Source organism: Molossus molossus, unplaced genomic scaffold (assembly GCF_014108415.1).
Source record: "Molossus molossus isolate mMolMol1 unplaced genomic scaffold, mMolMol1.p scaffold_m16_p_21, whole genome shotgun sequence".
In the NCBI taxonomy this organism is placed as follows: Eukaryota; Metazoa; Chordata; class Mammalia; order Chiroptera; family Molossidae; genus Molossus; species Molossus molossus.
The window spans coordinates 12576209-12599639 of NW_023425357.1; the positions used below are offsets into that span (position 1 = coordinate 12576209).

At 50.6% G+C, this 23431-nt stretch overlaps 1 pseudogene; it reads left to right on the forward strand.

Annotated features, from left to right (window-relative positions):
* The first annotated feature begins 6171 nt into the window (after positions 1-6171).
* LOC118639262 lies at positions 6172-14736 on the forward strand (annotated as a pseudogene).
* Positions 14737-23431: the final 8695 nt, after the last annotated feature.

The following is a 23431-nucleotide window of genomic DNA, read 5'->3' on the forward strand; positions in this document are numbered from 1 at the left end:
GCTGGAGGGGCAGGTGCCAATGGTCTGGGCCACCTGTCCTTGTCTAATCCGGCATGTGTCACTTCCATCTGTGGTGGATGCTGCTCTCCCTTCCTGACCTTATGGGTGTGATAGAGCCCAGGCCACGATGAGGAGTCCTGGCTACCTGGTCACATTACAGCCCACGTTCAGACTCTCCATCTCTCCTGAGGCCCGGACCAGTCAGGAATGTTGTTCTATTGCTGCAGAAGGCGTGGCCTTGCCCCAAACCCTAGGAGTCTGCATGTCATTCTCTTGTTAGGTCTCCCAGAGGCTTCACAAAGCACCTTTCATTCTCTAACATGGACTAGATGGAGGTACTTGTTCTACACTCCGGAGGTATGTCCAGCATGGCCCATAGAAGCCTCATCAATGTGGCAGATCCCTGAAGGGTCTCAGACATGGACAGTCCTACAGCTCACCCTTTGCTTAAACTGCTGATCCTAGAGCTGAGCCTGTCACTGGTGTCACTGTCATCGCTGACGTCACTGTCTTAGAGCATCAACATCAGCAGCATCCACTTCTACCCTTCAGAGCCCATGTGTCTTACTAAGGCATTTAGAAAACTTGCTGTTTTGTTCAACTTTACGGGAGAGCCTAAGTTTTCACCATTAAGAATGACATTAACTGTAGGTCTGTAGTTTTTTAAGACTTGAGTTTGGGTGGAATTGACTTGGAGAATGAACTCATCCATTTTCTCTTCAGGAGGGCTGGCTCATGGGCGCACAATCTGTGAGTCACTCAGAAGGGACTATAGTAGGTTTCATGATCTGCTTTCGCCATCCTGAAATTCTTAATGACTTTAAACAAAGAGCCCTGCATTTTCACTTTTGACTTCTCCTGGTTCTGCCCCTAAGAGTCACCTTGGGTTGGAAAAAATGTCTTGACCCTATTGGGAGGTACAATTTGCAATGTGACCACCAGAGGGTGGCACCATGACAAAGTAATCTGGAGGGACTTTGAAGAGATGACGAGGAGTTTGGGGGCTTTTCCTACTCTGTTTTTGTCATTACAATTGTCTAATGGGCAAGACCACCCTACCCCCACCTCTGTAGCTCATAAAAGGAAGGCTCTCCATTTGTGATACAGTTCAAAGATTCCAATGTAAAGAAATCACAGCTAGTTGGGTCAACTGTGAATTGCATTAAATAGACACAATAAAGACTCCACTACATATTGGTCTTTAGAAAAATACTGGAGAGACGGATGGGAAGAGTGTGTGTGTGTGTGTGATGGGAAAGAAAGCAGCTGAGTCCTCGTCTTCTAAGAGGGAAGACCTTGGATGAGATAAAGCCTAAAAGGGAAAAACCAGTAAGTAGCCTCAGAATGTTATTTACAGAAGACTTTATTTCCATCCAAGGGAGCTGTCATTGTTTGGGGCCGAGATCCTCAGCGTGGCTCAGACAGAGAATTCAGGACCTTCCTGTGATCACTTTGAACAGCACACAGAGACACAGGGCTTATCACAGAAACGTCCGTGTGTCCCAAACACAAGCAAGAACATCCAACAGCAGGAGGCAGGAACTGACTTTGCTCCCAGTGTGAAGATCAGACCCAGGAAAATAGTTTCATGTTCCAGCCACAGTGGGAGTTAAAATCTCCTTGAGGTTGTGGGTGATCACATCAAAACAGTATGCCCCCTTGGGTCTGGTTAATATTTGTCCGAGAAGCCCAGACTCTCTGGCTCTTTGTCCAGATGACATTTGATAAGCGCTGACATGTTCTCTATGTTTTGTTTTTTGTTTTTTTGTTTTGTTTTGTTTTTTATTTCAGGAGAATAGGATTTAAAAATTATAATCTTCAGTTTTTGAACCAGTCCACAAATGGTCTGTTTTCCTTTTGTAGAAAAATATTACATATTTAACTTTATTTTTAAGCATTTGGAAGCAGAGCGAAGTTGCAGCTTCCAGAGTGATCTGCAGGACTAGGGATTTGCCTCACTAGGAAAACTGCTGCTACTTCCTGGATGAAAAACTGGGAAACAAGCACACTGCATTGATCTCAGGTCACAGCCCCTCTGCGGTCTCTGTAGCCACAGTCTAGGACCCATGGCCTGAGTGTGGGAGAGACACAACCCACACCTCACAACACCTCTTCCCCTCCCAGACCTCACACCCTGATCTGCTGTCAGAGATTCCGGGAATTGCTGTCTCTTGGTTCTCAGTTTGTGGCATGTTTTCCAAGGGGTTTGGAAGACTTCATCCAATCTGGGGTGTTTATCCTGCACATCACTGGGGCACCTCTAATGTAACATGTGCACAACCAAGTTCTTTATTCTCCCCACCTCCCAACCTGATCCTCCCAGAGTCCTCCTCTTCTCAGTCAAGGTCAACTCCACCCTTCCAGGTGCTCAGGTTGGAAATCTTCACATGGCATTTGCTGCATCTCTTGATCTCGGACTAATCTCTAATCCATCAGCACACCTGCAGTCTGTCTACAAAGTATAGGTAGAACCAAACACTCAGGTCCAAGCCACCATCACTCCTACATGGAATGATTGTAACAGTCTCCTAACTGGTCTTCCGGCTGCCTCCTTGGCCCACCTTACATCAGTCTTCCCAGAGTAGGACCTGTGAATCCTTATAGATGAATTCTTTTTTTTTTTTTTTCCACATCTTTATTGTTGGATGTAAAATGTATTACAGATGTTCCACATTTTCCCCCCATTGACCCCCTCCTCCCCACTCCCGCCCCCCTCCCACCTTTTCCCACACTATTGTCCGTGTCCATTGGTTATGCATGTAAGTTCTTTGGTTTATTTCTCCCCCCCCCCCCCCAACCCCTTTCCCTTTGAGGTTTGTCAGTCTAGCAATGAATTTGTGCTTCTTAATCCCTTCACCTTTTCAGATGAATTCTTTTAAAACCCAAGCCAGGTCATCCTTTTTCTCCTCAAAGCCCTCCTGTCGCTCACATCTCAGTCACACCAAAATCCAGAGTCATCACCACAGCCCACAGGTCCCACGTTAGTGCTGCTCAAAGTGCTGGTCCGCAGGAGACGGGGCCTTTGCACAGAAGGTGAAGCAACTTGGTGCTGAGGTCGAGAAAGTCTTGCAGTGAAGAGCACGTCAGCTGAAATGAGCAGGACACCGAGGGCTGTGGTTGGTCTGCTTTCTGTCCCAGGGTCTTCAGCTGCTCGCAGATCGCCCTCTGACAGCACTGTCCTCAGGAGCCTGGTCCCGGCCTGCACTTCCCATGTCCTTCTCCTCATCCCACTGTTCTGGCCACAGTGGCCCCTGACCTCGAGCATGGCGCAGCCTCCTTCCCCAGGGCCAGTGCACCGGCCGAGCCCTCTCCCTGAAATAGGCTTTCTCCAGAGACCCCCATGGCCCCTTCTGCCCTGTCTAGGTCTCGCTCAAATGTCACATAGTCACGGAGGACTCCCCTGACCATCTCATATAAGAAGGTAACCCCCAGCCCACCCACTCCCTGCCTGCTTCACCCCACTTTATCATCCTTTAGAGGACGTACCGCCATCTGAACTACTGCTGTTTATTTCTTCACTGTTTCTCCCTCGTCACTAGAATATCAGCTCCATGAGGACAGTGACTGTCAGGTCCACGTCTGTGTCCCCTACAACCACTATAAGCCTGTGCAGAAGGTGTGCTCATTCTTCAAAAAAGGAATTAATATCTCACCTGTGAATCGCTGCTCGCTGGGAAATGAGTATGGTCCCTTCAGTTTCACTGTGTGTGTGACGAGAATAATTCCAGCCCCGTCAACATGTAGGAATCACGTAAGGATGGGCCTCCTTCCTGATACCTACTGCTATCGAACCAAAGACCCAAACTTAACATTGCTGCGTGTCTGACACGATGAGGGGCCTGAAATGAAAAACTCCACTCATGATGATAAATGACCAATTTTTGCACAAGGTACTAAAGATCTAAAATGTTGGGTGAAGTTCCCTGGAGAAGGAATACTGGGGTCCTTTTGAAGAGCCCACCTCCTGGCTTTTCTAGCCTCTCCTCACTCGTCTTCTGGAAGGACCTCGAGGGATCTGCATTGTTCTCACTCTGTCTCAGAGAGAAAACAGGCTTGTACTGGGTTGTCACCTCACAAGGCACAGGACTCAGCGGGACTTTGCTGTCGTCCTCTGTACTCACCTACGCACACATGTGGATCCGACACATGGATCAGTGTCGCTTCCTTTTACTGAACATCGTGTCTCTGAGATACATCCAAGTTGGCACTTGGGGTCTTATTCCTCTCATTGCCATCACTACAAGAGTTTTACACTTCCCCCAAACAGGACACATTTATTAAAGGCAGGACCATCGAGTGTCCATGAAACATGATCTGGATATTTTGAAAGGCAAAGGTCATTACCTTGTTCTTTCTCTTGGGGTCTGGTTCTTTGTTTCCCTATTTTTGCTATTTCTTTGTGGGGGGTTTTTTCTTTTCTGTCAGATAAGACTGCTATGCCTCCCAGTCTTGGGGAGGTGGTCTTCTTGTGGGACCCAGTTGTGTAGTCTCCTAGATCTGCTGAGCTGGGTGCTCTAGTAAGGAATGACCCTTGTGTGGGTTATGTGTGCTCTCCTGTTGAATTTGGGTCTTGATTGCTGTTGTCCATTATGGGTGGGCGCTCTAGGGGGCGACACTGAGACACACAGACAACACAGGACATTTACACATGAACTTGACTTTGGCTAAGGAGGTAGAGGAGCCTGATTTCTATTTGCTGCTCCAACAGCCCTTCTGGGCCCCTCCCCCGTCCCTGCTCTCTCCCACCCATTCCTTCTAGGGGCCTCGGAGCACCTGCTCTCAGGGGTCCCTGTGCTGCTCCCCACCCCACGCCTGGCACCACCCATGGGCAAGGTGATGTGGCCACCAGAAAGTCCTCCAGACAGAGGACAGAGTCTGCTCCTACCACAGGGAAGCACATGGACAGGATCTGCCACAGCTCAGCCAACAGGCACGGAGAGGGAGGGTCTCCTCTAAACCTTGACTCTGAGGCCCTGGAGCCCACAACCACCTGACCAACAAACACAGTCCTCACTTCCAAGGACACACAGGACACCTACCCCTTCATAGCCAGGAACTGCAGGTCCTGCTGAGACACCTGCTCCTGGGTCTCTGTCCTGAAAGCAGAGGCCAGGCTGGGGACAACCTGAGAGAGAAAGGGGGTCCCCTCACCTGTCATCATTCAACTTGCCCCTTTCTCACCCCACAATCATCTGTGTGACCTTTCTGCTGAGAGGAAATCCAACCTTCCCAGAGCATTTGAGAACACTGGGAAGACCCCGTGCCCAGCTGGGTTCCGGTATCAAAAATGGAAGCAATCCCCAGGTTTGGCGACCCCAGGGGCTCTCTGTGTTCATGAAGGACCCAAGGTCACTCCACAGCAGAGGCCAAAGCTGTGTGCAGACTGTCAGGTCCACTGCACACTGTGAAGTCAGAGTCTGCATGTGAACAGGTTCTGCAGACCTTCCCTGTGCACAGGAGAGGGAGGGGGTACCCCACCCCCACATCACGGGTCTCAGTCTGTCATCCCCATGAGCTGGGAGCTGCTGAAGCAGCATTTCTGTGGTGTCACCTGGGCATCGCAGCTTTACAAGTTCCACATGATTCTGATGCCCAGCGGGGATGACAACCCTGTGACAAGAGTTCCTGATGTGGCCCCTGGGCTCCTGCTCTGAAGGGAAAAGTCCCAAGTGATGAGAGAGGCTGTGGGGGACTCCTGGGACCCCAACTTCCCAAGCTTGTGCTTGTCCTAACAGGACCTGTGTGTGTGTGTTTGTGTGTGTGAGTGTGTGTGTGAGTGTGTGAGAGTGTGTGTGTATGTGTGAGTGTGTGTGAGTGTATGTGTGTGTGAGTGTGTGTGTGTGAGTGAGTGTGAGTGTGTGTGAGTGTGTGTGGTGGAGAATCACAGCTGAAGAAGCCTAAGCCTCAGCGCTTCCCAGGACCCAGAACTGTAAACAGAAGGAAAAGGGAAGGAGGGGACTGGGGGCTCAAGAATGAGATGGAGGGAGAAGGAGGGTCTGAGCACAGATCCCGCCCCCTCCCACGTGACCGGCTAGCGCTCCGCCCTGGGAGGAGGTTCCAGGCACAGGGTGATAAGACAGCTGGCACATTCCGCACAAGAGGACAAAGGTGCCTGTGAGCCCAAGCTCTTCTGACAGAGGGAGGGGCCCAGCAGGCAGCAGATACCGGACACCATGGAGTCCCCCTCAGTCCCTACCCGCAGAGGACGTGTCCCCTGGCAGGGGCTTCTGCTGGCCGGTAAGAAGGGGATGATCCCTGGGGACAGACAGGAGGAGGGAAGACAGAGACTGGCTGGGGTGTCCTGGGGAGGACAGCGCTCTGAGAAGGGACAGAGGGCTTCTGTTTGGACTGAGGAGAAAGGACAGGGAGCAGAGTAGGATGGGGGAGGGACAGGAACATCTCCTGATCTGCAAGTGCTGAGGTGCAGGAAAACCAGGATTGCTGTGTGTTTTTATTTATTTATTTATTTATTTTTAAATCTTTATTGTTGAATGTAGAATGTATTACAGATGTTCCACATTTTCCCCCCATTTACCCCCTCCTCCCCACTCCCGCCCCCCTCCCGCCTTTTCCCACACTGTTGTCTGTATCCATTGGTTATGCATATAAGTTCTTTGGTTTATTTCTTCCCACCCCCCCACCCCTTTCCCTTTGAGGTTTGTCAGTCTAGCAATGAATTTGTACTTCTTAATCCCTTCACCTTTTTCACCCATTCCCCCAACCCCCCTCCCATCTGGCAACCAACAAAATGTTCTCTGTATCTAGGAGAATGTTTCTGTTCTGCCTGTTCATTTTGTTTGTAGATTCCATTGTCGATAGATATGTATTCATTGCCATTTTGTTTGTTCATACATTTTATCTTTTTCTTCAAAAAGACCCTTCATCATTTCATATAATAACGGTTTGGTGGTGATGAACTCCTTTAACTTTTCTTGTCTGGGAAACTCTTTATATGGCCATCGATTCTAAATGACAGCTTTGCAGGATAGAATAATCTTGGTTGTAGGTTCTTGCTTTTCATCACTTTGAGTATTTCTTGCCACCCCCTTCTGGCCTGCAAAGTTTCTTTTGAGAAATCAGATGACAGCCTATGGGAACTCCCTTTAGGTAACTAGCTGCCTTTCTCTTGCTGCTTTTAAGATTCTCTCTTTGTCTTGAACCTTTTGCATTTTGATGATGATGTGTCTTGCTGCTTTTAAGATTCTCTCTTTGTCTTGAACCTTTTGCATTTTGATGATGATGTGTCTTGGTGTGGGCCTCTTGGGGTTCATCTTGTTTGGGACTCTCTGTGCTTCCTGGACTTGTATGCCTGTTTCCTTCACCAAGTTAAGAAAGTTTTCTGCCATTATTGTTCCAAACAGGTTTTCAATTTCTTGTTCTCGCTCTTCCCCTTCTGGCACCCCCAAGATGCGAATGTTGGCATGCCTGATGTTGTCCCAGAGGCTCCTTACACTATCCTCAATTTTTTGGATTCTTTTTTCTTTTTGCTGTTCTGATTGGGCATTTTTTGCTTCCTTATATTCCAAATCGATGGTTTGCTTCTTGGATTTACATACTCTACTATTGAATCTGTGTAAATTATTCTTTATTTCAGTTAATGCCTCCTTCAATTCTGACTGTGCATCCATAATTTCTGACTGGTCCTTTTTTATGCTCTTGAGGCCCTCACTAAGTTCACTGAGGTTCTCACTAAGTTCATTGCGTATCCTTATAAGCAGTATTTTGAACTCAGCATCTGTTAGGTTACTTATCTCCATTTTACTTAGTTCTTTTCTTGGGGTTTTGTTCTCTTCTTTCATTTGGGACCTGTTTCTTTGTCTCCTCATTTTGGCTGCCTCCCTGTGTTTGTTTCAGTGTATTACTTAACGAGCAGTATGGGGCTAGCTGAGACCAGATGCTGCTCGTTTGAAAGAATTTAGGAAAAACCTGAAGCAGGATCCAAGACCGGCCAATCCTATGGTTAAGCAAGTGGCAACAGCTTGGGTTAAGCAAGTGGCACTCAGCCTGAATGTTGGGTGGGGCAGGACCTCAGGGAATCACCAGGATGGGGCAACCAGTGTGAGCCAGGTTGCTGGAGTCCCAGATATGGCAGCTGTCTGCCGCCCCAGGGAAGGGCTCACCAAAGGAACAAAGGCCTCTGACAGCATGTTTGTCCCAGAGAAGGCCCCCTCTCCAGCCCTCGCTCCAGTGCCAAACAGCTCAGTTCTTCCCTGTATGTCTCTGATGCCGCTCGAGCTGCCTCCTCTCCGAGCTTAGAGGGAGAGAGTCCGATAAGTCCGTGCGCGGACCCTTTAAGGAGCTGCCTGGGGCTCAAGCCGCCTCAGCCTCCCTGAGCCTCAGTTCCCGCTGGTTTTTCCAGCCAGAAGTTATGGGGACTCTCTTCCTGGCACTGGAACCCTGAGCGGGGCACCTGGTGTGGGACGGGGACCCCTCAGTCCTCAGGGAGGACCTTCCCAGCCGAGGTGTCCTCCTGATTTTTATCCGCCACACGTGGGTGTGGGACCAGCCCGTCGCGCCGCCGCCCCTCCTACCAGTCTGGATGTGGCTGCTGCTTTAATTCCGTAGTTGTAGGACTTCCATTCAGCTTGATTTCAGGCGGTTTTGAATGATGGTTGTTCTGTAGTTTAGTTGTAACTTTGATGTGGTTGTGGGAGGACGGATACCGCATTTACCTACCCGCCATCTTGACTGGAAGTCTGCTGTGTGTTTTTAAACTTGATAATTTCTGAACAATAAGTTTTAGAATCTGATGACAATAATCACAATTTATGTCAGGTTTGGGGAGACTATACCAAGGGTGCTAATCATTGTCCCCCCCACCAGCCTCAGACATGGGACATACTCCTAGGAGGTGCAGGACTGGGAACATCACTCATTCACCCACAGGGGTTTGCCGCTGTTGCAGGCCCTGGGGGACAGGATCTGACTAGGCCCTGCCCACATAGAGCTCACGTTCTGTGGGGAGGAGACAGACAAGGAGGGATCTAGATGGGGTGGCAGGTACACACAGTGCCATGAAGGGGACAGAGCAGGGACAGGGGAGAAAGTGGACACAGAGGGTCTGTAGAGGAGGTGGTCAGGGAAGGTGTCTCCCAAGGGCTCCCCTGAGTGTCAGCAGGAGTCTGAGGGCTATGAGGGGTGAGCTGGGATGACATCCGGCAATGAGTATTTGAAACAGAAAATATAACAAGTTCAGAGGTGCTGAAGTCATGGCGGCCATGCTGCTGACCTTGACCATGGGAGACACACACACACACTCACACACACACACACTCACACACACTCACACACACATACACACACACACTCACACACACCAAGGTTGAGAGATAGAGACCTGCTCAGGACCCAGGGCTTCACCTCTCCAGACCAATACATAGAACCAAATACTGATCAATTTCTCTCCTCCTTCCTAGTCTCACTCTTAACTTCCTGGAGCCCGCCCACCACTGCCCAACTCACTGTGGAATCAGTGCCCCCCAGTGCTGCCGAAGGGGAGGATGTGCTTCTCCGTGTGCACGGTCTGCCTGGGTTTCTTGCAGGCTATGTGTGGTTCAAAGGGGAAAGTGTGGACAGCAGCCGTCAAATTGCATCCTATGTAATAGACACTCAACAAATGTACCCAGGACCTGAATACAGCGGTCGAGAGACAATACACCCAAATGGATCCCTGCTGTTGCAGAAGGTCACCCTGAAGGACACAGGATACTACACTCTGCTAGGAATCAAAAGAAATTTTCAAGGTGATAAAGGAACTGGACAGCTCCGAGTATACCGTGAGTGATTGCTCTCTGACCTGTGGGGTGGGGTGGGGTGGACTCCACTTCACACGCAGGACTGACGGCCCTGGACTCCGCCTCCATCCCCTCTGCGTCACGTCCCAGGTTGGGTTTGGGCATTTAGTGCAGGACACGCACAGTGGAGACAAACTTCCTAAGATCAGAGTTCCCTTCCCGGATTCCAGCCCTGCAGACATTCACAGTGGAGAGAAGGACCAGTCTGATGGGAGTAACTCAGCAGAGGGAGACCAGTCTCAGTCCAGCCCCCTGGGCCCCCCCACCCATCACCATGACCCTGAGCAAGACCCTGCAGGACTGGGTCAGGGCGTGGATTGAGGGGCCCTCACAGAGAAGCTCAGCCTTGGCAGCCCTTCCCCAGACCTCTGTCCCAGGGCTCCTGACTCCAGGGAGCCTGAGGAGCCTGTGTCAGGTTGGGTTTGGTCTGTGGGCAGGGCTCCCTGGGAGCAACGATTTCCCAGGTGCCCAAGTCACAAGACTCCCGAGCTGGTCACCAGCCAGAAGTCAACCTCAAGAGCCACATCTGGGCAGGGGTGGAGCCTGCTCCTTCACCTGAGACTCTGTGTGGAGAGCACATGTGGACAAGGTGGCCAGGCCATTTGTGAACTGCCCCGGGGGCTACAGGAGAGTCCAGGGAACCGTCAGCGCCCCCAGAAAGAACAGGGGAGAAAAGATGCCCCTGGCGGCTTCTCCTCCTCCAGGGATCAGCCCTGGGCACTCTCTCCTGGAGTTGATCAAGAACAGATGCCTCTTATTGGAGCAGCTCCCCTATCCCAGGATTTAGGTCAGATACTGTGAGTATTTTATAGTTAATGGGATGATGATCTGGCAGCCAAATAGTCACCCTAATTCATTAAGGGAAAACTAAGGCACAGGGAGATACAGTCACTAAGCAGAGTCACACTGACCACTAAGAGCTGAGAGGAGGCTCTGGAGGTCCGTCTGCAGCCACAGCCCTGCCCTCGCCTCTACCCCAGGGGCCATATTAGGTGCCTGGACCCTAGACCCACCTTTGGTTCAGATCCTGTTGACGTAGGCATCCGCAGCTCAGAGGGAGAGATTCTGGGCTGAGAGTGAAAGGAAATGGAGAATTAGTTTTTACCCTAGAACCGAATTGCCTGCAGTCACAGGGAGTCAGTGCTGGAGCGCCCAGGCCTCCCCTCAGGTGGCCGAGCCCCAGCTCCCTGCCCTGGACCTGAAATCACTGGTTTGTTTCCTGAGGTGTTGGCGTCACTCCCACTGGGTATGAAGGGAAGGGCTTGGCCTGCTCACTGCCCACTCTACACCTGCAGCCGCTCAGGGACCAGCATGGAACATATGCCCAACTGCTTTTGGTAAATTAGGAAGAAATCAATGGTGATCGAATGAATGAATGAATGAATGAATGAATGAATGAATGAATGAATGATCCAAAATCTCTTCAGATGCTGGAACCTGAATGCCGTGTCCTTGGCATTCTGGCCACACAGGACAGGCTCCCTGTCTTTGCAGGAGCTGACACCCATGTCTCACACCTATGTCTGCTCTCTAGAGAAATAGTCCTTCCTGCTATTGGTCTTAGGTCCTAGGTTATTAATAATAATTTCCACATATGGAAGAATTTTAAGTTCTCTCCGAATTTCTATCTCAGAAGCACCAAACACGAGTGGTCCACAAGGTCCCGATTTCGGCAAGTCCATGCTCCCTCTTGCCGTCCCTCACCCCTTCCTCCGCACCAGTCCTCCCCTGCCCTCAGCAGAGAGAATGGCTTTAATGACCACGGGCAGAGCACACGGTTCTGCTGCCAGCCCCTGCCTGTCCCCTTCACTCCCTCCTAGCTCATTCCTTGGCCTCTGCTCTGTCACTTATTGTCTCACCGGCTCATGTCGGTCACACTCACCTGGGAAGAACTGACCCACCTCTTGGCCCAGGGGCCTGAGTAGTCAAGTGACCACCAGCTTGCTCCTGGTCCCCGTGTGTTATTTCTGCTCCAACCCCAGTCTCTAGGATGTCCTGGGCAATGGTGCCTCATAGAAACACTCCTTAGCTGGGCGATGGAGGTCTGTGCAGCTGAAAGGAAGGTCCTCTAGTCCACCAGGCAGTCAGCTGGTCAGTGAAGAACCAGGAGAACTGCAGGGTGGTCTCTGACTCCCAGGCCTATGTCTTTCCAGGATCAAACCCTGATACTTAACTGACACCTGAGAAAGTCTGTGCTTTCTCCCAGACTTCTGTTCTCTGGAGGAATTCTGTTCTCTGAGCGCTCAGATCCCCAAGTATCCGTCCTGTGATACACAGACCTGCCTCATTCTTTTAAGGACTCAAGTTGGCTGAGAGGTGAGAGGTGCCAACTGTGATGGAAGATGACTTTGTAGGACTCACACGTACCACACAGGGCCGTGTTCTCTTCGTTGCCTGCACAGCGGAGTTACCCACACCCAACACCACAAGCTACAACTCCAACCCCAAGAGTTTTGATTTGCATTTTTCTAATGATAGTGATGTTGAGCATCTTTTCCTGTGCTTAGTGGCCATGTGTGTACCTTCTCTGGAGAAATGTCTGTTCAAGCGCTTTGCCCATTTTAAATCAGGTCATTTGGTTGTGTTGTTAAGTGTTAGGAGTTCTTTGTATATTCTGGATCTTAATGCCTCATCTATATATGATTTGAAAATAACTTTCTCCCATCCCATAGGTCACTTTTTACTCTGTTGATTGTGTCCTTTGATGAATAGTTTTTCATTTTTACAAAGTCCAATTTATGGTCCTTTTTCTTTTTTCGCCTGTGTTCTTAGTGTCATCTTCAAGAAATCATTGCCAAATCCAATGTCATTAAGCTTCCCCCTATATTTTCTTCTGAGTTTTATAGTTTTGGGTCTTTAGAATTAAATCCATTTTGAGTTCATTTTTGTGTACAGGGTAAGGCAGTGGTTCACTTTCTTCGTTTGCATGTGGAGATCATTGTTCAACACCATTTGTTGAAAAGCCTGTTTTTTTTCTCTGTAGAATGGTCTTGGCTCCTTCATTGAAGCTGTTTGATAATATAATGCAGGCTCTATTTCTGTGTCTCTATTGTATTCTATGGTCTATACATCTGTCCTTATGCCAGTACCACACTCCTTTGGTTACTTTAGCTCTTTAGTGAGTTTTGAAATCAGGAAGTGTGAGACCTTCAATTTTATCCTTCTCTTTAAAGATCGTTTTAGCCACGTGGGGTCTATTGAGATTCCATATGAATAGTAGGATGAATTTGTCTAATTCTGCACACAAAGAAAAGTCATTGGGATTTTGATAGGGATTATATCAAATATGTAGATAGCTGGGTGTCTTCCAATCCATGAACATAGATGTCTTTCCATTTACTTGTTTCCTCTTTATTTTCTTTCAAATCTGTTTGGTGGTTTTCAGTGTATATATCTTCCATGTATTGGTTAAGTTTATGCCTAAGTATTCTATTCGTTCTGATGCTATTGTAAATGCAACTGTTCTCTTCATCTCATTTTGGATTTGTTCATTGTTGTTGCAAAGAAATGGAAATGATGCTGAGTGTGGATTTTGTCTCCCGCAACTTCACCGAACTTTTAGTTCTAACAGGTTCTTTTTTTCTGTATTATATGTAGGAATATGTAGGGTCTTCTACATATAAAATTATGTTATCTGTTAAAAGAGATCATTTTTCTTCTCCCTTTCCAACTTGTAACCCTGTATTTCATCTCCTTGTCTAATTGTTCTGGCCAGACTTCCAGTACTATGGTGAATAGAAATGGTGAAGGCAGCAACCCTGTCTTGTTCATGGTCTTAGTGATGTTGCCCGAGGTTCTCCCTAGAGTGTCGTGTTAGCTGTGGGCTTGCATGTGTGGCCTTTCCTTTTATTCACTGAGTACTTTGCTTCTCTTCCTGCCCTTTGTTAAAACCACGTCTCTCCAGAGATCTCCTTCAGGTGATATTCAATCTACAGAGTCCTGTGCAGACTGAGGAAACCTTTAGATGCAACCTCTCCAGGTCCAAGGTCATGAAGACTGGATTGGGCTGTTTTATTGCCTAATGAGTTTTAACAAGAAGTATACGCCATCTCGCTTTCTGTCAAGTTTCTTTGGCCCCAGATATGGACAGAGGTGGTAAGCCTGCCTTCCCCAAAATGCATGAAGTTTACATGAGGAACGAGAGTTGATTTGTTTGTTTTTTAAATCAAACAAAGTTCTAGAAAAGGGTCAAAAAGTTTGTAGACAAAAAATTCTACCTGAGGATGAGGTTCCTGGTGCTGATACTAGATGTCCAGGGACACAGTCAGGGATCATCCTCGGGGGATCTGGGACCACAGAGAAGGTGCAGCCCCCTCCTTACACAGTCACCTGAACAAAGATACTTGCCCTGCAGAGGTCAGGACCATCCTCTGGTGACCTTTACAGAGCTCACTGTGGACCGTGGTGGCTGAGATCTCTGAGGAGGAGCCCACTCTCAGTCACCTCCTCTGCTTCTCCACAGAGCCCGTGGGGAAGCCCTCCATCCGAGCCAGGAACAGCAGTCACAGAGCATAAGGACACCGTGGGCCTGACCTGCCTCACGGATGACACTGGGATCTCCATCCTGTGGTTCTTTAACAAGCAGAGTCTGTGGCTCAGGGACTGGATGAAGCTGTCCTGGGGCAACAGCACCCTCACCATAGACCCCGTCAGGAGAGAGGATGCTGGCGGTTATCTCCAACCCTGTAAGTTCCAGCAAAGGTGACCCCCTCAGGCTGGACGTGCAATGTAAGTGACCCTCCTAACCCCCACCCCCGCCCTATGTTGTTAAACTCTGAATAAATTTTTTCTTATCTGAAAATGATGCACTTTCTAAATAGTTTTCTTGTGACTAGTCAATGACACAGGATGAAGGTCCTTGGAAAACTTGCATTGAGTCAAAAAAATGATAAAAAATGTGAGCTGACATTGTCATTATTGTTGACTCAAGGTTGCTTTCCACACCAGAGGCCACCTCGGGATGGTCTCTGTGGCACCATCCCACAGTAGAGGCAACTCCGAGACTCCCAGAGGACATGCGGTGGTCATGGATGACTGGCGGGAGCACGTGGTGAGCTCCGTGGATGACTGGAGGGAGCACGTGGTGAGCTCCATGGATGCCTGGCGGGAGCACGTGGTGAGCTCCGTGGATGACTGGAGGGAGCACGTGGTGAGCTCCGTGGATGACTGGCGGGAGCACGTGGTGAGCTCCGTGATGACTGGCGGGAGCACGTGGTGAGCTCCATGGATGCCTGGCGGGAGCACGTGGTGAGCTCCGTGGATGACTGGAGGGAGCACGTGGTGAGCTCCGTGATGACTGGCGGGAGCACGTGGTGAGCTCCGTGATGACTGGCAGGAGCACGTGGTGAGCTCCGTGATGACTGGCGGGAGCACTTGGTGAGCTCCATGGATGCCTGGCGGGAGCACGTGGTGAGCTCCGTGATGACTGGCGGGAGCACGTGGTGAGCTCCATGGATGACTGGCCGGAGCACGTGGTGAGCTCCTAGCAGTTGCCCTCCTCCAGGGGGCCTGTGCATGGCTCCTGGACTCTGACGTGGACAGCAGGAATAGACAGGAGGACCCGCATGCAGGTGGCAACACCGAGATGACTTGCACTTGACACAACGCAATCTGCCTCCATCTTCCTTCTCAGAGGTGGGAGGAGAAGGGATCAGAGAGCCCAAGTCTCAAGCTGAGACCCTGGGACAAGATGCAACCCAGAGGGAAGGAACAGTCTCAAGGCAGATTCCACCCCCATCTGCACACCCCACCCCACCTCAACCCACCTGAGTGGCACCTCCTGAAGGGCAGTGTGTGAATCCGGGACTCAACTTTTCTGTAGGGACAGGGACTCCCTGGGCTGAGGCTTAACGATAGAGGGGCTCACTCAGGACAAGATCTCTCTCCACATGAGGCTCCACCATTGCCACAGAAAAATGTACTCAGCACACTGCTCATGGGGGAGCAGCCCGGGCTGACTCATGCTATTGGTGAACCTCAAAGTCCTGGGGACATCCCAACCCTCCATGCCCATTCCAGAACCTGTAGGTTTTGTCTTCTTGGGCCTGCGCCCCCCAATACCCAGCCTCCAGGGAATGCCTTTCACCCCACTAAGCTGCAGGGCACCCGGACATCCCTGCAGAAGGGTCCACAGGTTGGCCACGTGGGGCCTGACCTCATTCTTTCCTCAACCTCCCAGGGCCCAGGAGGCTCTCCTCCCGCGATCTCCCTCTCTCCTCGGGCTCAGGGAACTGTGCGGCCCTGAACCTCAATCAAAAGGAAGCTGCACATACACTCCTCCTGACTCTATGTGGACAGCTCCACCCAGTGGGCACAGATCGCACAACTGCAGGGGCGCCCTCACCTGGAATACACCTCCAGTGCCAGTTCAATGATCAGCACTATGGGCCCCACCAGTGGCACTGACGTCTCTACCGCCCAGGCCATGGCTCCTCTCACCACTCAGTCATCCTGCTGAGCTCCATCCCTTGTTTCCACACCTGTCTGCAGGGAACACCTGGCCCTCCTCAGCATCCCCAGTCCCAGCACAGAGGGGGGCCTGCCTCATCCAGGGAAGAGACAGGGCTGGGGACCCCCAAGAGAGGAGCACCCAGTGTCCCATCCAGGCAGGTGACTGGTGACTGAACTCTCACTCTGTCCCTCAGGCTTCCCCGGAGAGGACCAGCCGTCTGCCCTCATCTCTGAGGGGACCCTCGGGAGGCAGCGGGAGGTCGGGAGCTTCTGATGCAGGGAGGTGGCGACGGAAGGTTCAGGACCTGGTCTGAGGAATGGACAGGAGCAAAGAGAGGAGGGAGGGAGGTCGAGAAAGCTGTCCCCTCATCTCCAGGGTGATGGGGACAGTGAGGTCTGAGGGAAGAGGCTGCACAGGGTCCGGCTGAGGCCCTGCCAGTTTTCCCTCCCAGAGCAAGTCCTGCAGACACTGGCCAAGGGGAGCTCATGTCTGACACAGGAGCAAATCTAAACAGTATTTGAGGGCGGGGTTTGTGGCACAGAAACATTCCTCTCAGGTGATGGAAAGGTCCTCAGGAACTCAAGGAGGCGCGTGAGCGCCCTCTGGTGAATTTTTCCTGCTAGAAGAGGAGCAAAAGGGGCAGATTGTTGAGAGGTTGGAGCTGACCTTGGACAAAGGGCACATTCAAGTTCAGAAGAACTGGAACTGAAGATGCAGGAGGGGAGGGACTGGGTGTGGGCAGGGGCAGAAGCAATGAGAACAGCAGGGCATCAGGACGCCTCCTGGGACTGCTGGGGGCAAGGCACACACCAGGGCTCTGCATCCCCTCAACAGAGATATTTGGGGCCTGTAATCCTTGTTGGGGCTGTTCTGCGTACTGTAGAGTGATAGCACCATCCCAAGACCTCTACCCACTAGATGCCAGTAGAACTCTCCACCTCTCAGTGTGAAGGACATTTCTCCACCGACATTGTCCTATGTCCTAGGAAATGAGAGAGGAGGTGACACAATCTCCCCTGGTTGCGAACCACTGAGCGACACTAATCTATAATATCAACTATCAAATGACACCCTGTACCTCTCAGTGTGTGAAAAAGAGAAAAAACAGACATCTTTACTATGTAAAAAAAAAACAAACTTAACTTTAATCAGCCAAAAGTTGATGTATCAGTTGAAGGCATACTTGGAGGTGATTATTTGATGGCTGCCTATACCTCACCAGCTGGAAGACTGTGGGTGTTCAAAGGGTGTACCCACAATCAGAATGACACCACTGGGTTGTACTGCAAAGTCAGAAGAGGGAAATTCTGCAGACAGTGGGAAGAGAAAATACATGACAACAAATCTCCATGCAATGTCATTGCACAGTCTACTCTGATCTTCTTACCATAACAAGAAACTTGGCAATGAATGCAAAGTCCCTACAATCTGTTGGAAGCAACATTTTATTAGAAAGAATATTATATCATAGGAGTTTCTCTGCATTTTCAGAATCATATACAGTGGCATTATTCCTTACATATGAACACCCAGAAATTGACTGAACAGTGTCTGGTCTCGTTCCCAGCACCTGTGAGCTGACAATACCCTGTCCCCATCCCTGGCCCCTGTCTAAACCACAGGACCTTTGATGCTCCCTCATGAAGGGGACAGGGGGTCTTTGTAGTGTTCCCTCCATTCGTCCCTCCACCTCTCAGACTCTGGGCAGAATCTGTTGTCCAATCTTAGATGTGACACTTGAATTACCAACCTCAATTTCTGTCCCTCATCCATCCCCACATGGGATGGGCCCAGGAGGTGCTTTCTGCACGTGATTTCGAAAGGAGAGATCTCAAACCGTGTCCCCCGCCCACCCTGAGCAGAGCCCCACCTTGAGGGCCACCACCATCAGCTGCAGCTGTGGGATCAGATGCTTCCGCCTCTGGGGGAACGTGACTGTACAGGGATGAGCGACAGAACCAGACAGAGAAATCTCACTAGTGCTCACGGAAGATGGTCGATATGAGAGCTTAAAATCATAGGACAGTCCACATAAAATCCACATTCCCCAGGTAAACATGGAGCGTGGGTTGCGTTCTCCGTTTTCTAAGAGCTAAACTACCAACAGTGATGTCAATGAACTAGAAAAACAGAACAGGCATCTCTTACTAATAAATTGAGAATGGCTATTTGTTTTTTTTTTAAAGAACATTCCAGGGTAGCCCTGGCCGGTTTGGCTCAGCTGTTTGAGCGTCGGCCTGCGGTACAGAGAGACCCGGGTTCGGTTCCCGCTAAGGGCACGTACCTCGGTTGCAGTTTGTCCCCGGCCCTGGTCGGTCGTGCGGGTGGCAGCCACTCGATGTGTTCCTCTCTCTCTCTCTTCCTCTCTCTCCCTCCCACTCTGTCGGAACAAAAAATGTCCTCAGGTGAGGATTAAAAAAAAAAAAAAGAACATTCCAGTGTATTCTTTTCATTAAGGGAGTTCCCGTCTGTCAATTGCCTATCCACAATGTTGTGACCTGGTAGGAATTCCTCTCCTTTCCCCACTTAAATCTCAAATACAAAACTCCAGGCTCCACAGGCCCTCATTCGGATCCCACCGCCTCCCACCAGCAGCAGGATGAGCTGAGTCCCGGGCTCCATGGTCCTCAAGACAGAGGGGGGCGCCCTGCGTGCTGTCCCTGCGCCCTGCTGTCCCCTCCGCGGGCGCTGCTTGGTGGCGCTGCAGCTGGAAGAGTGCGGTGCTCTTTGGGGTTCGGTCGGGCCCATCGGGCCGGTCCACAGCAGGGGAAGCTCTGCAGATCGAGTCCCTTCAGCAAAGCACCGACGCCGCGCTCAGCTCCCACGCAGCTCTGCGCGCACCTGGACCCCGAGCGGACGCCCGACAGGACCGGCCAGTCCCTGCAGGCGGCGGTGACCAGACCTGAAGGCCCTCTCCCAGAGGCGGCCCGACCCCATCACCTGGCCCTTGACCCTGAGAGAGTTACTGAGCGTATGGTTTGGTCATTTGGCACCTTGGGAACCCGGATTCTGTGCCAGAGAGGCCGTGCTGAGGCCCCGCGCAGGACGAGGAGGAGGCAGGGAGTCAGGGTGGGAGGCGACCAGAAACCCTCAGTGAGAGCTGGAGACCCAGCCAGAGCACTGGCATCGGGGAGCAACCCCTGAGGACAGACGGGAGTCCAGTCCTTGTGCCCAGGCAGGGACTCTGAACAGAGGCCTCCCTCAGCCACAATGCCCGCCAGGAGGACACAGAAGCCAGGGATCACCAGCTCTGCCCGTCCGCACCCTCACAGATGCTCCGTAAACACCCTCAGTGGAGGAGGGATATCACACCACTGAAGCCTGTCACCCTGTGTGACGCCTGGGGACAGCGCATGCTCCCTGCAGACCAGGGCCTGGTGTCATCACGGTGAATACCAGCGAGTGCCCACGGCTGTCCCAGGAATGAGCCTTTACCCCTTGTACAGTCCGGAGGGAGGACAGGATCCCCTCACAGTGAGGGGTCAGCTCTCCCTTCTCTCCCAGAAAACAGACACACACACACCCCCACACACCCCTTGTGCCTGCCGTCCTCTCTCCCTGGAGGACCTGGGCAGCAGCCTGTGTCCTTCCTCTCCTCACCTGGCACAACTCTGGACTCTCGACTCCAGGCGCCTGATCTCTGTCTCCTGAGGTGCTCACCATTCGGGGCTCAGACCCCAGACGGCATCAGGACCAGGGTAGAAGAGGCTGATCCTGCAGCCGAAACAGAAGCGGTCCCCAGGCTATTAGCTGACTGCCCTGGGGGACATAGGAGACTCCAGAGGGAGGTCAGGTCCCCAGGGAGGAACAGAGGAGAGAGGATGCTCCTGGCAGCTCCTCCACCACCAGGGGTCAGCCCAGGGGACTCTCTCATGGAGGCAAACAGTGGTAGTTGCCATCTATTTGGGCGGCTCCTCTACACTAAGCTTGAGGTCAAGTACTCAGGGATGTTTTCAGGGTAATTCACAGACAACATGGTGATCCAGAGTTCATTTACCATTTATTCGATTTTTATTCAGGGGAAACTGAGGCACGGTGTGATACAGTCATTGCATCAGAGTCGCGCAGACCAGGAGCAGCAGCTCAGACACAGCAAGGTCCTTGGGCAGCCGCAGCCCCACCCCCTCCTCCACTCGGGGTCCTATCTGGTGTCTGTGGACCCCGAGACCAGTCATCGGTTCAGGTCCTTTCTTCTCAGCTGTCCCCAGCTCAAAGTAAATGTTCTGGTCTGGGGAGTGACAGCAAAAGGAAAATTAATTAGTTTTTACTCTAGATCCAAATTGCCTACAGTCACAGTGAGAGCCCAGGCCTCCCCTCAGGTGGCCGAGCCACAGCTCCCGGCCCTGGACCTGAAATCACTGGTTTGTTTCCTGAGGTGTTGGCGTCACTCCCACTGGGTATGAAGGGAAGGGCTTGGCCTGCTCACTGCCCACTCTACACCTGCAGCCGCTCAGGGACCAGCATGGAACATACACCCAGTTGCTTTTAATGAGGGAGGAAAGATTATGGTGAATGAATGAATTAATGAATGAATAAATGATGCATAATCTCTTCATATGCCTATAATGTTTTTGTACCTGTCCTAGATTAATGGTGTAAGACAACAGCTGGAGGGTTTCCTCATCTATTAGCAGGTCAGATCTGAGAGAGAGCTGCTGGGAGCTTATTGGCCAGAGGTGAGTTCAAGGTGCTAAAGCATTTCTTCAGGTCTTGAGGACTGCTCCAAGGTCTGTCTGGCGTCCCTCTGCCTGGTTTCATGGGAAAGCAGCCAGGGGTCAAGATGTTATCTTTAACCTGCCAGAGGCCAAACCGATGACTTTGATGTCCACTGCTTCTGCCCAGGACCCTGGATCAAGACTTCCTGACTTAGCTAAACATAAAAACTGCAAAAATAAGAAATGTCCCAACCTGTAGAACAACCTACAATCAAAATTACTCTATCCTGCAAAGCTGTCATTTAGAATTGATGGTCATATAAACAGTTGCCCAGACCAGAAAAAAACTAAAGACTTCAACACCACCAAACCAGTATTATATGAAATGTTGATGGGTCTTCTTGAAGAAGAACAAGATAAAACAAAATAGGGAACATACAATGGCAATAAATACATATCTATCAACAATTGAATCTACAAACAAAATGAGCAAAGCAGAACAGAAACAGACTCATAGATACAGAGAACTTGTTGGTTGCCAGAAGGGAGTCGGGTTGAGGGAATGGGTGCAAGACATGAAAGGATTAAGAAGTACAAATTAGTTGTTAGACGAGGAACCTCAAAGGGAAGGGGAGGTGAAGAGGGAGAGAGAAACCAAAGAACTTATATGCATATAAGCATAACCAGTAGACACAGACAATACTGTGGAGAAGGCAGGAGGCATACAGCAGTGGGGAGGAGGGTGTCAATGCGGGGGAGGGGGAAGGGACATCTGTAATACATTCGACAGTAAAGATAAGTTTAAAAAGAAAAACCGAAAGAATGAGAGAAAGAGAGAAAGAGAGAAAGAGAGAAAGAGAGAAAGAGAGAAAGAAAGAAAGAAAGAAAGAAAGAAAGAAAGAAAGAAAGAAAGAAAGAAAGAAAGAGAAAGAAAGAGAAATGTAGAAAATGGCAGTGGGAGGTGGTAAGGGGAAGTGGGGGGAGGGGAGGGGAAATGCCCTAGATATTTGGGGTTGAATCTTGAGGGTAGGAAACACTTTACAGGGTTTGAGACTATTTGTCCACACTTTATCAGACACACACACACACACACACACACACACACACACGCTGTCTAACAGGCCCCATTAGGACGGCATGGAGCCTTCTCAAGTCCACACTCCTCCCCATCCGAGGTCTGTCTTATACTTCTGGGGATTTTCCGAATCACAGAGCTTCACCTTCCCTCTGTTCCCACCATAATTTGTCCCTTGGAGACTTTTTGCCCCTAAGACCACGCAGGGCCTGTTCCCTGGCTGACTTCCTGCGGCGCCATGTTGCGTCTGCTTCTGCAGCTTCTGTTGCCTCCTCCCCGAATCTGGAAATGCCGCTGCCAGCCCCCAGGGTCTGCACTGAAGGCCCCTCTCCTGCTCCCCACACCGAGGAAGGAGGTTTTCAAAGCCTCCTCAGAAATGCACCCCAGAATTTCACCTCCGAAACCTCCCCTCCCCCCCAATCCCCATGGGGATGGACAGCCCGGCCCCTCCTGCCCCGTGGAGACGTCCTCCGGGCTCCTCCTGGGTCCCCTCCAGATCGGGACCCCTCCCCGCCTCAGAGCCCAGGCCACACACTCATTTCATCTTTATTTATTTATTTATTTATTTAATCCTCACCCGAGGACATTTTTTTTATTTTTTCTTCAGACAGAGTGGGAGGGAGAGAGAGGAAGAGAGAGGGAGAGAAACATCAACGTGAAAGGGACACATTGAGTGGCTGGCACCCGCACAACCCAACCAGGCCCGGCCACAAACTGCCCTTAGCGGGAACCGAACCCGGGTCTCTCTGGACCGCAGGCGGATGCTCTAACCGCTGAGCCAAACCGGCTATGGCCAGACACTCATTTCAAAATGAAAAGGAAGGCACCACAGAACAGCCCTGAGACCATATACTTTTTTTTTATTTTAAATTTAAATTTAAATTTTTTTAATTTGAAAGAGGGAGAAAGGGAGAGACAGAAACATCAGTGAGTGAGAACATCTATTGGCTGCCTCCTGCATGTCCCCCCACTGGAGATTTGGCCCAAAACCTGGACATGTGTCCTGACCAGGAATCGAACTGGCGACCTCTTGGTGCACGGATCAACACTCAACTTCTGAGGCACACCAGCCCCGGCAAGAATCCACATTGTTGTAGGGCAATCCTTTATCCTCTCCGCCTCCAGTTTGCCTTCTCTGTCCAGTAGGTAGCATTCGTTTCATGATAAAAACAAAATTCAGAATCAAAAACTAATGCAGTGGTAGTTGAAACCAAAGTTGAAGAATCAGCCCAGGCCGCCAAGACAGGAGCCTGTGTGTCTTCCTGAAGATGCTTCTCATAACTGCGGGATTTGTTGGTAGTGTAGCGCAGTCTCCTCTGTTAATGTCCCGCGATGTATCGGCTCATAAATATATTAGGTGGTCTTTGAGGAAGTCACAAGAATTGTGTGGACAAAGCTGGATTCATGACCAGAAATTAAACCCCAATCACTTGTGCCGGTCGGCGTCGCTGTGCCA